The sequence below is a fragment of the Carcharhinus amblyrhynchos genome, chromosome 11, assembly GCF_965287045.1.
Source record: "Carcharhinus amblyrhynchos chromosome 11, sCarAmb.v2.hapA, whole genome shotgun sequence".
NCBI lineage: Eukaryota > Metazoa > Chordata > Chondrichthyes > Carcharhiniformes > Carcharhinidae > Carcharhinus > Carcharhinus amblyrhynchos.
The window spans coordinates 1,520,709-1,538,138 of record NC_137334.1 but is presented as its reverse complement, the minus strand read 5'-3'; the positions used below and the strand labels follow the sequence as shown (position 1 = coordinate 1,538,138).

Genomic DNA, 17,430 nt, shown 5'->3' with positions numbered 1-17,430 from the left:
TGCCAGTCTTTGGAATTGTCTGTGCAAGAGGATTGTGGATGCCCCACAGTTGATTATATTCAAGACAGAGGTTGAGCTTTCACCTTTTAGGAAATCAGGGGATTGCAGGGAGCAGACAGGGAAGTACAGTTAGGGTAAAAGTTTATCTACGATATTGAATGGAGGATGAATAATCCAGGCCTGTTCCAATTACTTATGTTCTTATATTTTGACCAGTCCATTGATATCTTCCTTCAGTCTGAGGCCATTTTCTTCTCATTTCCAATCACAAAACCAATGTCTATATATCTGCAACTTCCTAATCACGCCCCTATATTTTACTTTATATCTATGATATTTATTGTAAAATGTAATGGACCCTGCAGAACCCCTCTGGAAACTGCCTTTCAGTTACTAAAACACCCCACCACTGAATACATTTTGGATACATTTGGACCATCTCATCTATTCTTTTATCATCCTGAGTGATCGACACATTTTAAATGGATGAAATCAACATTATTGTATAAACCCCAAAATAAAGGCAAAATACTGCGGGTGCTGGAATCTCAAACTAAAACAGAAAACACTGAAAAGACTCAGCAGGACAACTCCTGCAGTTCAACAGTGAAAGTTCAAAGGTACTCCACTGGTTGTAAGATGTTTTGGGACGTCCAGAGATCGCAAAAATGGTATATTATTGCAAGGTCTTGAATTTGACCCCAATCTACTTTGCCCACAAGTGGAACGACCATCACCAGAGTGAAAGCTGACTGCTTTCACATTCCATATCCAGTACTCAGACACGTAGAGGCTATCTGGAATCCAGCACATGTGGAACCTTGGACTTTACAGCTGTGAAAGTTCTTACTTCTGAAACCCATTGAACCGTTTAAAAAGTTCATTAGTCTGTTTAGTTTTTGCAATTCATTGGAAGTGTATCAATCAAGCCCTACCATTGGGACTCACAACTTTGCAAGTCTGCCAAGACAATTTAGGAGACTAATCATCCTTGATTGTAAGTTCACTTCTCCCTACATGCACGTCTCATAAAACTAACTGTACACACTGTCTCCCAGTTGTTCCTTCGTGGAGGGAGGAAATGGAAACAACCTGCTTTTGAAAGATCTCAGCTGGAACATAAACTATTTTGTAATATGTTCTTGAGTTGAAGGAAAAGCTAAATAACAGGAAAAATAATGACAAAATCACAAAAGATTCTTCCTGTACAACTGCTAAAACTCAAGTGACCAGTAAATCTGTTCTGTTTTTGTAAATATCGGCCAACTCGGGAAATTCCCCAGCTCCTCTTCAAAAGCTAATTCTTATCACAGCTCCTACAACAATATTACACTGAGGAGTCAATCTAAATTACCATCCCTTTTCCTTAGACGAGGGTCAAATCCACAACCATCTGATTTGAAGGCCGGTACTGTCAAACCAGACAGCTCTGAAGCTAATTCACCATGAGTACCTCATCTTGTCCCACCCAAGAGCCTCCTCATCCTCTCATCAGCTCTTTGAGTCCTGTTCTTCTTCTCTACTTCCCTTTTCATCATCGTGCCTCAGTTTTAATGTCAGTGCAATCTACTTCAATTCTCCACAAGGGAGTGAATTCCACATTCTCATTGCTGACAAGAAGTTCCTCCTGAATTCTTTAATTAGTACTTTTTCTTTATTTCTGTTGGTGGCTAACTTAAATAACTCTGAACTCATTCGCAAAATGGAAACAGTTTTTCCATGTCCACCTTACTGAATCCCTGAATAATCTTCGAATTCTATTCAATCTCCCTTTGATTTTCTTTCCCACAGAACAGAGTCCCAGCCTCCTCAACCTTTGCTGATTCTTGCATTCTTTCAATCCTGATAACAATTTTGTTTTTTTTTCTGTGCTTTCCAAAGTATTTCAGTATATTTTTTTAACGGCACGGAGATTAGATTGAAGGACTTCAAGTACGGTCTCACTAAGACTCTTAAATTTAACATTATCTCCTTGTATTTCAGAAATAAACTCCCAACAGTTTGTTTATACCCTGTGTGGCCCTGCTGATTTGCGCTTACAAAAACTTTTATATTTGTTTCCAGATCTCTTTATTCTGCTATCTCTTTGTTTATTTTTTTGCCTTCTGAGAAGTAAATACCCCCTGAATCCTCTTTCACAACTAGACCACCTCATATTTTACTGTGTTATTTATCCATCCACTTTATCATCTCTATCTATGCTTTTTGATCGATAGTGTAATCATATATATTATACCCCAATTTGGTAACATCTGCAAATACTGAAACCATACCTCTGATTCCTGATAATTTTCATATATTGTGAACAACTATGCTCCCAGTTTGGATCCCTATGGAACACCTTTTCACACTTTTTGCCAGATTCAGAAACTTGCCGTAACTCCTCTTACTTTCTGTTTTGTAGCCACAAACATAACAAGTAGGAGCAGGAGTAGGCCATCTAGCCCCTCAAGCCTGCCCTGCCATTCAATAAGATCGTGGCTGATCTGATAGTGGGTTCAGTTCCACTTACCTGCCTACTCCCTATAACCCTTAATTCCCTTATTGGTTAAAAGTCTATCTATCTGTGACTTAAACACATTTAACGAGGTAGCCTCCACTGCTTCATTGGGCAGAGAACTCCAAAGATTCACTACCCTCTGGGAGAAAAAGTTCCTCCTCAGCTCTGTTCTAAATTGACTCCCTGGTATTTTGAGGCTGTGCCCTCTAGTTTTTGTTTCCATTGTTAGTGGAAATAACCTCGCTGCTTCTACCCTGTCTAGCCCTTTATATGTCTCTATAAGATCTCCCTTCAGCCTTCTAAACTTTAATGAGTACAGGCCCAGTCTACTCAATCTCTCCTCATAAGCTAAACCCCTCATCTCTGGAATCAACCTGGTGAACCTTCTCTGTACCCTCTCCAAAGCTAATATATCCTTTCACAAATAAGGGGACCATCTTTGCATCCTTCTGCTAACTGGTCTCTGATTCACATGCCCTGATCTTTATTATGTCCCCATGACACCTTTTCAGCCTCTCAAAGTCCATGTGCACCATAGCTTCTGCTTTACACATACCTGAACTTTCTGGTATTCAAATAATTCAATAAGGTTAGTTTTTAAGTTCTCTGGCAATGTTTTTTTTCTTATTGAATTTTACAGTTTTTTAGCCTTGTAATCCCCTTTCCAGTTTTGTTGAGTATCTATGGGTATGATTCATCTGGACTTGTGTTTTTTTAAGTTTGGCTGGTATCTCCTTTCTTTCTGTCTTATCAGTTATCAGTTATTCACCTTGATTTCTTCTCCTCTAAAAACTGATGCAAAGTGTGTTTAGAATATCGCTATCATTTCAGTATCATCTCACGAATCCACTTTGCTCATCATTTAATGGCCCTATTCCTCACTTAATTCTCGTTTGCATGCATAGGATACTTTATTTTTATAGGCTTTGGTATTTTAATTTCTTATTTGCTCCTGGCATTATTGTCATGCCAGTTTCTAAACTTAGTATATTTCCATTTGTTTATTTCTATTATCTGATTGGATTTCTTTTCTATTGGCAGGTCTCGTAGCTTTCCCTTCCTCACTGGTCTTCATATACAGTGGGCAGAAAAGAGTCTGTGCATTACCATCCCTTTCACTGCTAGGTCTTCCCAGTTTGTTGGTGATACATAATTGCAAATCCCGTATTTATGAAGCTGTATGTCTTTTTCACTTATTTCGGAAACATGTCTACACACTTTTCCCTTCCCTTCATTCCCACATTCTGTAGAATGGGGAGAAAAATCATTTGACTGGGATGTGCCATCCTTGATGTCATTACTGGAACTGACTGTCCCCACTAGTGTCCTCTACCACACCCAGCACACAAGGCTCTTCCCACTTCACTCCTCCATGCCGCTGACCCAGTCTTTTCCCTCCCCAGCTCCCTCTCCTACTCCTACAGGCCCCAGCCCCCACTCCATAACTCTCAGCACTAACTCACCCTTGCCAATCCTGAGCCTTCATTTAAGATGCCATCCTCCTGCTCCCATCCCTTGTGCCGTAATTAAACAAGGAAAAGCCTCTGCCTTACCCACATCTGCTTCAATTCACCTTTTAAAAAAACAATTGTGAACCAGGTACCACAAGATTCTCGTACTCCACTGACTTTATCCTGAGGGTAAATCTTCAGTAAAAACTGTTTGAAGCTAAGGAGTATTTATGGCAGCAACTATATTACAGATGTGCTGGTGTAATACTCAACATGCCATGTTCACCTTATCTCTGTATCTCAGCAAATCAAAATGTCACATCCTGCCTAATGAAGCCATGCTTCCTGCTGTTGTGGCCCCCATTTAATCACGATCCATTTGTTGCTGTTTGTTAGTTACGTCTTTTATTGCTATTGTCTTTATAGTATTTATGATCAACATAAAAACCCCACCATCCCTTCTTGTAGTCAGCAATATTTAACACTCTATCCGCACCCTGCTCAATGGACGTGTTCTGAGTATCTTTTCTATCTATTCCCCAGTTCATTCAGATACTCGGGGGTATGGTGGCACAGTAGTCAACCATGTGGAGGTGCCGGTGTTGGACTGGGGTAAACACAGTGAGACATCTCACAACACCAGGTTAAAGTCCAACAGGTTTATTTGGTAGCAAAAGCCACGAGCTTTCGGAGTGCTGCCCCTTCATCAGGTGAATGGGATTTCAATTCACAAACAGGGCATATAAAGACACAAACTCAATTTACAAAATAATGGTTGGAATGCGAGTCTTTACAGGTAATCAAGCCTTAAAAGGTACAGACAATGTGAGTGGAGAGAGGATTAAGCACAGGTTAAAGAGATATGTATTGTCTCCAGACGGGACAGTTAGTGAGATTTTGCAAGCCCAGGCAAGTCACGGGGGTTACAGATAGTGTGACATGAACCCAAGATCCGGGTGCTCTGGTTTCCTCACACAGTCCAAAAGACGTGCTGGTTAGGTGCATTGGCTATGCTAAATTCTCCCTCAGTGTACTCAATAGACACCAGAGTGTGGCGACTAAAGGATTTTCACAGTAACTTCATTGCAGTGTTAATGTAAACCTACTTGTGACTAATAGACTTTATTTTAAACTTTATATTTCCATCAGTTGCTTCTCACAGCTGCCCTCAAGTGGGTGATGGTGGTACAGCAATTTCAGTTGCCAATCTTATATCAATAGAACTCATTTTTCAAACTAATGAAAACTGCATGTCCTTAACAAATTCTCAGAGAAGCCTGTGCCTTCAGGGACAATCTGACTCCAGTTAACTGGGTGCCTTTGTTTCAGGGAAAATATCATCCTAATTGTACAGAGTCAAACACACACACACATACACACGAGGTATCTGCAATTAGCACAATTGTACGTTGTAGGGAAACTCCCATGTCATCTCCCTTCTAGAACATAGAACACTACAGCACAAACAGGCCCTTCGGCCCACGAGTTGCGCCGATCACATCAACACCGACCAATCTATAGACCTATCTATAACCCCCAATCCCATTAAACCCCATATACTCATCCAGAAGTCTTTTAAAAGACACCAGCGAGTTCGCCTCCACCACCACTGACGGCAGCCGATTCCATTCACTCACCACCCTCTGAGTGAAAAACTTACCCCTAACATCACTTCTGTACTTTCCTCCCCGTACCTTCAATCTGTGTCCTCTCGTAGCGACCATTTCAACCCGGGGAAATAGCCTCTGAGAATCCACCCTATCTATTCCTCTCAACATTTTATAAACTTCTATCAGGTCGCCTCTCAACCTTCGTCTCTCCAGGGAGAAGAGTCCCAGCTCCCTCAACCTAACTTCAATTTATGTTCTCTCAGGATAAAGCCCATTCCCGTGGTCTCAGGCATGAACCCAGTCTATCCTGAATATATCCTTCACCTCAATCTTAGGTATACTGAAGCTACAATGAATACACCTCCCCGCTAATAATCATTATTTAACCCATTGTGCTTTGGATTTGTTGTGACATTGATGGCAAAAAAGGAGGTTTTAGTTTTTGAAGTACAATGTCAATATTGTCTTACTTAAAATGACCAAAGAGAAACAATTGTTGCTCATCCTTTCCATGGAGTCGTTGTATCATTGGAGCTCACCATTACCTTCGCACGGGCAATTCGTGACAGGTAAGAATTACTTGGACTTGCCCACAAAGCTCACAACCCATCAAAGAACAATGAGAAAGGAGCTCCCAGTGTTGGTATGTTCTTGAGGGCACAGACTTCCATGAGGATTTGGTTAGGACATGCAATTTTAGTTAGTTTGCAAAATGAATTCTCTTTAATATCTCACAGTATAGGTAGAATCAGATTGAAGTGACTCAAACTGCTGTATCACCAAAGATCAGAACATCATGTTTACCTTCAGTCTCACCATCCTCACTATATGTTTCTGTGATTCATCACTAGATGCCACTGACTTCTGTGATTTGGAGTCTCGACTTGCGTCAGCAGCCTTCAGCTCATTTTGGCCTCCAAAATTGAACCAGACAGCAGGTTTTGATGAGATCTAATCTGCCACACTCCAGCAGATAAAGCCATGAAGTCAAAACTGGAACCCCCTTCTCTATCCATCCTTCTCATCTCCAGAGATGGAAGCTGATGTGGGATACATCCCCAATTGTGTAGCTGCTTCCACAAGAAGGGTCTCAGGTAATACTAAGGATTATCTTGGCCCTTTTTGCTATGAACTGCCATGAGTGTTGGCACCTATCTAATTACAGAGGAACCAAAGGTTGCAAGCTAATCTTAGCAATGGTGATCGTGAAACTATTATCAACTCACCCAGTTCACTAAAGTTCTTCAGGAAAGGAAATCTGCCATCCTTCCCACCCTGACCTTCATGTGACTAGATCCAAAGTAATGTGATGGACTCTGATCTGCTATCTGAAATGGCATTGCAAGCATCTCAGTTCAAGCACAATTAGAGAGAATCAACAAATGCTTGTCATTGCCAGCAATGCCTGGATCCCATGAAATAATCAATTTAAAAATGTCTTCATAAGCAAATTCAAACTCATCCTCATTAGTGTCATTTACTGATCTTGAAAGTGGAGTCACAGGTGGACAGAGTGGTGAAGAAGGCATTTAGCATGCTTGGTTTCATTGGTCAGAACATTGAATACAGGAGTTGGGATGTCTTGTTGAAGTTGTACAAGACATTGGTAAGGCCACACTTGGAATACTGTGTGCAATTCTGGTCACCCTATTATAGAAAGGATATTATTAAACTAGAAAGCGTGCAGAAAAGATTTACTAGGATGCTACCGGGACTTGATGGTTTGAGTTACAAGGAGAGGCTGGATAGAGTGGGACTTTTTTCTCTGGAGCGTAGGGGTCACCTTATAGAGGTCTATAAAATAATGGACATAGATATCTTTTCCCAAAGGTAGGGGAGTCTAAAACTAGAGGGCATAGGTTTAAGGTGAGAGGGGAGAGATACAGAACTGTCCAGAGGGGCAATTTTTTCCACAGAGGGTAGTGAGTGTCTGGAACAAGCTGCAAGAGGGAATAGTAGAGGTGGGTATAATTTTGCTTTTTCAAAAGCATTTAGACAGTTACATGGATAAGATGGGTATAGAGGGATACAGGCCAAATGTGGGCAATTGGGATTAGCTTAGGGTTTTAAAGAAAAAAGTCTGGCTTGGACAAGTTGGGCCAAAGGGCCTGTTTCCATACTGTAAACCTCGATGACACTATGACCTCTTCCTGCAGGGGTTAGTTAACGGTCATCTGAAGTGGGAACCCATCTGATTTTTCTACATTTTATCGCCAAACATCTTGCCGGTTTTATTTATGCCCCTGTAAACGGCATATTCAATTATAGTAGATGCCCAGTGACAGAGTGCTTGAGTGGAATTTTATGACCACATTGTGCTCATTTTGCAGCGGGAAAAAGTCATAAAATTGGGCACATTGTGACTGGTGGAAATGGCACCCACTTGTGTCACCCCTCACCAAAAATTGGTGTGATCAGCACCCCCTCCCCCCCAAAACGTCAGTTTGCACTTTTTTGCATTCATCACAATGTAATTAGTGAGTTTCACTCCCAATTGTCCCAGCTCACCTGTCTTAACCACCTCGTGCTGCAGCTGAAATCAGTGAAGAAATGACCCTTAATATAAGTCGATTTGGGGCTCTGAAGCAGTGAGGGTGAGTCAGGAGGTAAGTCTCTGCTTTCAAACTGGTCCATGCTGCTCCAAGGGGTGTTGCGTTTCGGTTTGGGGCAGGGGGGGCCTGTAAGTGTGTGGAGGGGCAGGGGAGGGGGCTGTCCCCCATGGATTGGAGGATAGTCAGTGTTGTTCCTTTGTTTAAGAAGGGTAGGAAGAATAATCCAGGTAATTACAGGCCGGTGAGCCTTACATCAATGCTAGGGAAATTATTGTAGAAGATTCTTTGAAACAGGATTTATTCCCACTTGGAAATAAGTGGGTGTATTAGGGAGAGGCAACATGGTTTTGTGAAGGGGAGGTCGCGTCTCACTAACTTGATTGAGTTTTCGAGGAAGTGACGAAGATGATTGATGAGGGTAGGGCAGTGGATGTTGTCTACATGGACTTCAGTAAGGCCTTTGACCAAGTCCCTCATGGCAGACTGGTGCAGAAGGTGAAGTCACACAGGATCACAGGTGAGCTGGCAAGGTGGATACAAAACTGGCTCAGTCAAAGGAGACAGAGGGTAGCAGTGGAAGGGTGTGTTTCTGAATGGAGGGCTGTGACAAGTGGCGTTCCTTAGGGATCAGTGCTGGGACCTTTGCTGTTTGTAACATATGTATATGTAACATATGCATGATTTGGAGGAAAATGTAACTGGATTGATTAAGTTTGCAGACAACACAAAGGTTGGTGGATTTGCGGATAGTGATGAGGACCATCAGAAGATACAGCAGGATATAGATCAGTTGGAGACTTGGGTGGAGAGATGGCAGATGGAGTTTAATCCAGACAAATTGAGATAATGCATTTTGGAAGGTCTAATACAGATAGGAAATATACAGTAAATGGCAGAACCCTTAGGAGTATTGATAGGCAAAGGGATCTGGGTGAACAGATACGCAGATCACTGAAAGTGGCAATGCAGGTGGAGAAGGTAGTCAAAAAGGCATAAGGCATGCTTGCCTTCATCAGCCGAGGCACTGAGTTTAAAAATTGGCAAGTCATGTTGCAGCTTTATAGAACCTTAGTTAGACCGCACTTGGAATATAGTGTTCAATTCTGGTTGCTACCAGAAGGATGTGGAGGCTTTGGAGAGGGTACAGAAAAGATTTACCAGGATATTGCCCCTGGTATGGAGGGCATTAGCTATGAGGAGAAGTTGGAGAAACTTGGTTTGTTCTCACTGGAGCGACGGAGGTTGAGGGGAGACCTGATAGAAATCTACAAGATTATGAGAGGCATGGACAGAGTGGATAGTCAGAAGCTTTTTCCCAGGGTGGAAGAGTCAATTACTAGGGGGCACAGGTTCAGGGTGTGAGAGGCAATGTTTAAAGGACTTGTACGTGGAAAAGTTTTGTATAAAGGGTGGTGGATGCCTGGTACTTGCTGCTGGGGGAGGTAGTGGAAGCAGATACGATTGTGAGTTTTAAACAATATCTTGACAAATATATGAATCGGATGGGAATGGAGGGATATGGTCCCTGGAAGGGTACGGGGGTCTTAGTTCAGTCGGTGCAGGTTGGAGGGCCGAAGGGCCTGTTCCTGTGCAGTAATTTTCTTTGTTCTCAGCGTGTACCTGGGTGTGAGCGCTAACTCTGGGTCCGAGTGCAGGCCAGCAGCAGATACCGTTACCGGTGGGGAGTGGGCTGGATCTCTCTGAAGTGGCAGTGCTGCAGCCTCAGGACTTGTCAAGCAGCGATGTCTGGGGCCACTACTGCATGGGTTCTGGGTGTGTGCTTGTGATGGGGGTGGGTGGGGGAGGTTGTGTGGCCATTCAGGAGGCTATAGGGAGTGTGTGTGGCTGGGGGGGCTTTTGGGGATTGTGTGTTGCTGGGTTGGGGGTGAGCAGAGTTCTTTAATCTCGCTTTCTGTCTCTTCCCTTCCCCAACACCCCACCCACCCGCTACCTTCAGGTTGACAAGTGCAACCCATTGACCTTGTTGTCCTTTTGGTTCAACAACCAAAAGGACAACAAAGGAGTGGAGGAGGAGGAGGAGGAGGAGGAGGAGGAGGCCTTACCGTTCACAGGAGGAAAGACGGATGTCAGAAGCCGCCATTCGCCTGGGTGAGTGGAGGAGGAGGAGGGGGTGGGTAGAGGGTAGGAGAAGGAGGGGACAGAGACCCTGGCAGTTCCACACGCGAGTATCCTTTGAGCATGTTGGCTATCACATGCCGCTGATGGCTCCAGCTCTGAAATGGAGACAGTACGACACCTACGCCATCTGTTGCAGGACTTGGCACCTCGGGGCACAGGTTTGCACTCACTCCCAGGGGCTGTGGAAGTGACGGCTGCCTGAAACCTTTACACCGCTGGGTGCTTGCAGACGGCCACTGGAGACCTTTGCGCTGTTTCCAAATCACCCGTTCCCAGTGTGGATTGTGGGGGTGCCATGGCAGATGTTGTACCTCGCTGTCACCCGCTGTAGCCAGTGAAAGATTTGAGCACCTTGATTTTCACAGTAGCAGTGTGCTGGGAGGCCTCCCCCACTGACACCAACATGCAGGGTCCCCCCCCCCAAGTAACTGTCAGGGTAACTTCATTCCTGTCGGAGGCTAATCAGAGACAAGTTAATCACAGATATGGGGTGAAATAACATTTATTAGTGCCAAAGTAAATGCCTTCAAAATAAGTGATAGAGTTTAAATTGCCTAAATATTCTATCTATCTCTTTCACCCGTGCTTTCTGAGTGCCGCTATCACTTCATAAGAACATAAGAACTCGGAGCAGGAGTCGGCCATCTGACCCCTCGATCCTGCTCCACCATTCAATAAGATCATGGCTGATATTTCCGTGGACTCTACTCCACTTACCCGCCCACTCACCATAACCCTTAATTCCTTTACTGTTCAAAAATTTATCTATCCCTGCCTTAAAAACATTCAGTGAGGGAACCTCAATTGCTTCACTGGGCAGGGAATTCCACAGATTCACAACCCTTTGTGTAAAGAAGTTCCTCCTCAACTCAGCCTCAAAATAAGGGGGAGCAGATTTAGGACTGTGTCCCCTAGTTCTAGTTTCACCCGCCAGTGGAAACAACTTCCCTGCTTCTATCTTATCCATTCCCTTCATAATCTTATATGTTTCTATAAAATCTCCATTCTTCTGAATTCCAATGAGTATAGCTCCAGTCTACTCAGTCTCTCCTCATAAGCCAACCCTCAACTTCAGAATCAACCTAGTGAATCTCCTCTGCACCCCCTCCAGTGCCAGTTTATCCTTTCTCAAGTAAGGAGACCAAAACTGTACACAGTACTCCAGGTGTGGCCTCACCAGCACCTTATACAGCTGCAACATAATCTCGCTGTTTTTAAACTCCATCCCTCTAGCAATGAAGGACAAAATTCCATTTGCCTTCTTAATTACCTGCTGCACCTGCAAACCAATTCCTTGTGATTCCTGCACAAGGACAACCAGATCCCTCTGCACAGCAGCATGCCGCAATTTTTTACCATTTAAATAATAGTCCATTTTGCTGTTATTCCTGCCAAAATGGATGAGCTCACATTTACCAACATTGTACTCCATCTGCCAGACCCTTGCTCACTCAGTTAGATTGTCTATATCCCTTTGTAGACTTTAAGCATCCTCTGCACACTTTGCTCTGCCACTCATCTTAGTGTCGTCTGCGGATTTTGACACATTACACTTGGCCCCCAACTCCGTATCATCTATGTAAATTGCAAACAATTGCGGTCCCAACACTGATCCCTGAGGCACACTGCTAGTCACTGATCACTAACCAGAAAAATACCCATTTTTCCCTACTCTTTGCTTTCTGTTAGCTAACCAATCCTCTATCCATGCTAATACATTGCCTGTAACACCACGCACCTTTATCTTATGCAACAGCCTTTGGTATGGCTCTTGTCAAATGTCCTCTGAAAATCCAGATCCCTACATCCACAGGTTCCCCACTATCCACCACACATATAATGTTCTCAAAGAATTCCACCAAATTAGTTAAACATGACCTTCCCTTCATGAACCTATGCTGTGTCTTAGCAATGGGACAATTTATATCCAGGTATCTTGCTATTTCTTCCTTGATGATAGATTCAAGCATTTTCCCTACTATAGAAGTTAAGCTAATCGGCCTATAGTTACCTGCCTTTCGTCTACCTCCTTTTTTAAACAGTGGTGTCACATTTGTTGTTTTCCAATCTGCGGGAACCACCCCAGAGTCCAGTGAATTTTTGTAAATTACCACTAGTGCATTTGCTATTTCTCCCACCATCTCCTTTAGTACCCTGGGATGCATTCCATCAGGGCCAGGAGACTTGTCTAACTTTAGCTCCATTAACTTGCCCAACACTCCCTCTTTTGTGATAGTGATAGTTTCTAGGTCCTCATAGAATCCCTACAATGCAGAAGGAGGCCATTCAGCCCATCGAGCCTGCACTGACCACAATCCCACCCAGGTCTTATCCCCATAACCCCCCATATTTACACTGTTAGTCCCACTGACAATAAGAGTTAATTTAGCATGGCCAATCCACCAGACCTACACATCTTTGGACTATGGAAGGAAACCAGAGCACCCAAGGAAACCCACGCAGACATGGGGAGAACATGCAAACTCCACACAGACAGTGACCTGAGGCTGGAATTGAACCTGGGTCCCTGGAGCTGTGAGGCAGCAGTGCAAACCACTGTGCCTCACCTGCCATAATCTTCTTGTCACAAATTTTTGGCATGCTATTTGTATCTTCCACTGTGAAAACCAAATCAAAATACCTGTTCGATGCCACAGCCATTTCCTCATTTCCAGTTATTACACCCCCCTTCGCATCCTCTGAAGCACCAATGTTTATTTTATCCGCCCTTTTTTGTTTTATATATTTGTAGAAACTTTTGCTATCTGTTATTTATATTGTGAGCAAGCTTACTCATAATCCATCTTACTTTCATTTGTAGCTTTTCTAGTAACTTTGCGTGGTCTACCGGCATGTCTGAGTGTCTCCCCAGGATGTACATCGGAGGTGGAGGTGACCAGCTGCCCCATGGCCTGTGATGCACTTGGTGATCATTCTCTAGAGGGCCTGAACCTTGAGGGCCCTGGCTGCCTTCCAGGTGTCAAAGTATCCGTGCCACCTTCTTCATCCCACTGCCCCTGAGATGCCCTGATGTTAGGGAGCGGGGAAACAGAAGGTGTAGCCACACCTGCAGTCTCGGACTCGAGCCCTTCCTCCTCCCTCGGGGCTCCTATGGGCCCCTCGATTATCCCACAGGATGATAGTGCTTCTGCAGTGAGCTCCAGAAGCTCTGACTTCGCTTGGCCCTGCAAGTCCAAAAGGACCACCTGCCAAGTTGCCATGGTGGGAGAGCCCTAAGCGATGGCCCTCTGAGTTGGGGCCACCTGCAGCAAGTGCCCTCTGAGACTAGGCCATGCTTTGCAGACCCTCAGCCATGACCCTCTGTAATTGGGTCACATTCTGAGGGGTTGCAGCCATGGCCCCCCGCGCCTCCGCACTGGCCCCCCCGCGCCTCCGCACTGGCCCCCCCGCGCCTCCGCACTGGCCCCCCCGCGCCTCCGCACTGGCCCCCCCGCGCCTCCTTCAAGTTCTCAGCCTCTCGCCCGTGGGCAGCAGAATCTGGAAAAGCCTACTGAGGCTCTCTGGGACTCCGCTGTGGACTGCTGTGACTCGACCGTCACTTGGGACCTGCCACTCATGGTAGGGATCCCCTGCCCAGCCTTACCACAACAGTCACCACCCTTACAGTGTTGGCCTGGAAACTATGCAAGACAGGCAACAGCTGGTCTGCCTGAAAGCGTTGGGACTCCTTGTAATCGGTCCAGTGTTGCTTCAGCCCCCCCGCAATCCCTGATGTGGAGATGCCGGCGTTGGACTGGGGTAAACACAGTGAGAAGTCTCACAACACCAGGTTAAAGTCCAACAGGTTTATTTGGTAGCAAACGCCACTCGCTTTCGGGGCTCTGCCCCTTTTGTCAGGTGATTTTAACCGGGTGTTGAGAGACTTCTTTCTCTGTTGCTGCATCTCCAGCAGCTGAGGGTGAAGCTATAGCTTGGGGCCAGCTAAGTCCTCACGTCTGGTAGGCCCCCCCTCCCACCACCAGAGACCTTGGACATTCCCTCCTTCACTCGATGTACATCAGCGGAGGTGTCCTGCGCACTAGAGAAAATCTGGGAGCTGTCTTCCTGGAGGCCCTCTCTTCCTGCACTGCCTGTCCATCCATCCCTGGGGCTCGTGTGGAGCTTTCCCTTGTTAGGGCAGATCAGTCACTGGCAGGTTGGGTGGGTCGTGCGCCCGTTTGAGCATTCCGCAAACGTAGTGCAGTTTGCCTTGCTACCGTGAAGGGGAAGTCAACGTGGGGTGGATGAAATGTGCCTCTGTGATGAGGTGGGGGAGAGAGAGGGTCATGTCACTCAGCAGTTGGGGCCAGGGGGTTGATGAGTGGGCCTTGTGCAAGGATTGGAGGGGGGGGGGGGGGCGTAAGGAAGAGGGTCAGTAATGTTGGGGGGCCCCCAATGTCAGTGTGGGGTAGCTGTGTCCGGCCTGGGGAGGGTTCTTCCAGGGGAGCTTTTTTTAATGCTTTTTCTGTGCCTGTGCAGTTTGTAACTCTGATCTGAGCTGCAGACTGTTCGTCGAGTTAAAGCCCACCCGCAGCCTCTAGTGGGTCAAACAGTCTCGCCCATATTTTCAATGACAGGGTGCATAAGATTAGGAGTGAAAACTCAGTCAAAAAAAAACCGATCATGCTCGCTGGATACTTAGAAAAAATCTTGTGAAATTCTGTTCCTTGTGTCACGCTACAGATTTAAAACAGCCTTCTAAAAAAGGGAAGTAATTCTTATTTTAGAAGACTTTATCTTGTGTTTTATCTTATTTTAGATTCCTTAGTTTAGAAGGATGAGGGGGGGATCTTATAGAGACGTATAAGATAATGAAGGGGATGGATAGGGTAGAGGTAGAGAGATTCTGCTCGCTCAAAGGATAGCAGGACTAGAGGGCACAGCCTCAAGGTAAAGGGGGGGGGGGGTGGAAACGCAGTTTAGATCAGAGTTGAGGAGGAACTCCTTCACTCAAAGGGTGGTGAATCTCTGGAATTCTCTGCCCGTTGAAGTGGTGGAGGCTGCCTCGCTAAATATTTTTAAGTCACTGGTAGATAGGATTCTGATAGACAAGGGAATTAAGGGTTATGGGGAGAAAGCGGGAAAGTGGAACTGACCCACTTCAGATCAGCCATGATCTTATTGAATGGTGGGGCAGGCTCGAAGGGCTAGATGGCCTACTCCTGCTCCTATTTCTTGTGTTCTTATGTTTATTTTTTTTCCTGAAATCGGAAGAATGAGGAGGAGGAACTAATATTTTATCACCAGCTACTGAGTCCTATCAATGGAATTGCCTTCTGTTGAGCTGAAAATGTGCTGAAGGATTAGACGGATATTCATCTCATTAAATCCATGGTCGCAACAATTACACCTTCAGGTTTTCAAAATGACAACCCAACTGACACTCACCTCCATTTCAGCAGCATTACTTTTGGAAGTGCAGCTCTCAACTTGAGAACTGGGCAGCATGTCATGTGCATTTCACCCAGAGATGCATTCACCCCCCTTTGCCGATTCTTGTATTAAAATCTCAGAGGTTACAACCTGCAACTCACTCAACCTGCTCACTGGGAACGAGATCATAAAATCACACTACTAACCTGAGTAACAGGGATGGAGATCGATGCTTTCTCAGATTACCACATCAGATTGTTAAAGCTATGATATGAACAGTTCAGGTGCCTGATCTGTGGAGTTTGTTAAAGTTGCCTGGTCAGTCTAGGAGACAGGAGGAAAGGGCAGCTTGCTCCCAAATGCTGCATCAGACTTGTAGCTGCAGGGTCTCTGATTGAATATTCCATCACAAATTCCAATGGTGATCATTTTCTATGAAAGGTTTCATTTTTAATTCAGCAATCAAGGTCAAAAAGGCCAACAATTCAAAGCAAAGAGGCGAGACATTCAGAATAAATTAAGTGGATAAAATCTCTCATCCATTATTGACCACTTGAAGATTATAGGAAGACTGCAACTCAATTGTTCAAAGCTTGAGATCCTGGGGGGAAGAAGAAAAAGGTGACAATGAGATCATGTTTCATTTTCAATATGGAGAAAGTAACATTAGTTGGAGAAACGTCAATGAGATTTAAGGGTGAGTGCAGGAAGTCAGTGATGTGAGCAGAGAACATTGTTCGTCCATCATCATCGATAAGGACCTCGACACCATTAGTCATTTTGAGGCTGGTTGCGGTGTGTCCGAAGATGACTGATCAGGGCCAATTCGGGCACAGAATGTCCTGGCGCATGTTGGACAGACTTGTGTAGACGCTGTAGTTGTTGCTCTGGTGACTCTGGACTTGCGCAGCTCGCGCTTAAGTTGTGCTTCAGCAATGCACCTTGCTTCGTGAGCTTGACAGCCTTTGTGGACGAGGCAGCGCCAGGTAGGGCGGTTTTGTGCCAGCGTTTCCTAGGTGGTCGTGTCAATGTCAAGCGACTTCAGGGAGGCTTTGAGTGTGAAACGTTTCTCCTGCCCTCCATGCGAGCGTCTTCCAGCAGAGACTTCCCCAAAAAGGAGCTGCTTGGGTCTGCGCTCGTCTGACATACAGATGACATGACCTGCCCACCGGGTCATCAGCAGTGTGTGGACTGATGGTAGACTTGCTTGAGAGAGAACTTCAGTGTCTGGTACTTTGTCTTTCCATCTGATGCGTAACATTCTGCAAAGACAAGTCATGTGGAAATGATTGAGCTGTCTTGCATGCCTTCGATACACAGTCCACGTTTCACAGGCATACAGGAGGGTAGTGAGTACCACGGTGCTGTAGACCTTCATCAGAACAGAGAACGAAGTGGGAGTCAAGAACAGATCCTTGGGAGACAAGTGAATTAATGGGAATTGAAGTGTGAGCCAGCAGTAACAGCAGAGAGCAATAAAAAAATTCAGTTATATAACTAAGTTTATACTTTGAGAATCTCGGTCATTTCGAAAGATTCTGGGAGATATCCAAGACAATGATAGATGATTCACCCAAGTGCCGCAAGTTGAGTTAATGGATGATGACTAGTCCAAATGTGATGACAAATACATTACAGATGATCATGGAATAATCAAGAACTTTCAAGCTAATGAATAATTTGAGCATTAACAGGTACGATACAAACTTCCCCCACATAAAGTCAATGTTGCTCCTGTAGGAATGCAATTAGAAAGATTCTAGAAAAGCTGAACACCAGTAAAGTTTCAAAACCAAAGATGGGTG

At 44.9% G+C, this 17,430-nt stretch overlaps 1 protein-coding gene across 1 annotated transcript in view; it reads right to left on the bottom strand.

Moving 5' to 3' along the window:
* Positions 1-16,350, bottom strand: part of LOC145349817 (melanophilin-like) — a 137,172-nt gene extending 120,822 nt beyond the window's left edge. Inside the window, exon 1 of the mRNA XM_080198370.1 lies at positions 15,832-16,350. The gene's annotated coding sequence lies outside the window, so the exon portion shown is untranslated. The remainder of the gene's footprint in view (positions 1-15,831) is intronic.
* Between the last annotated feature and the right edge of the window lie 1,080 nt (positions 16,351-17,430).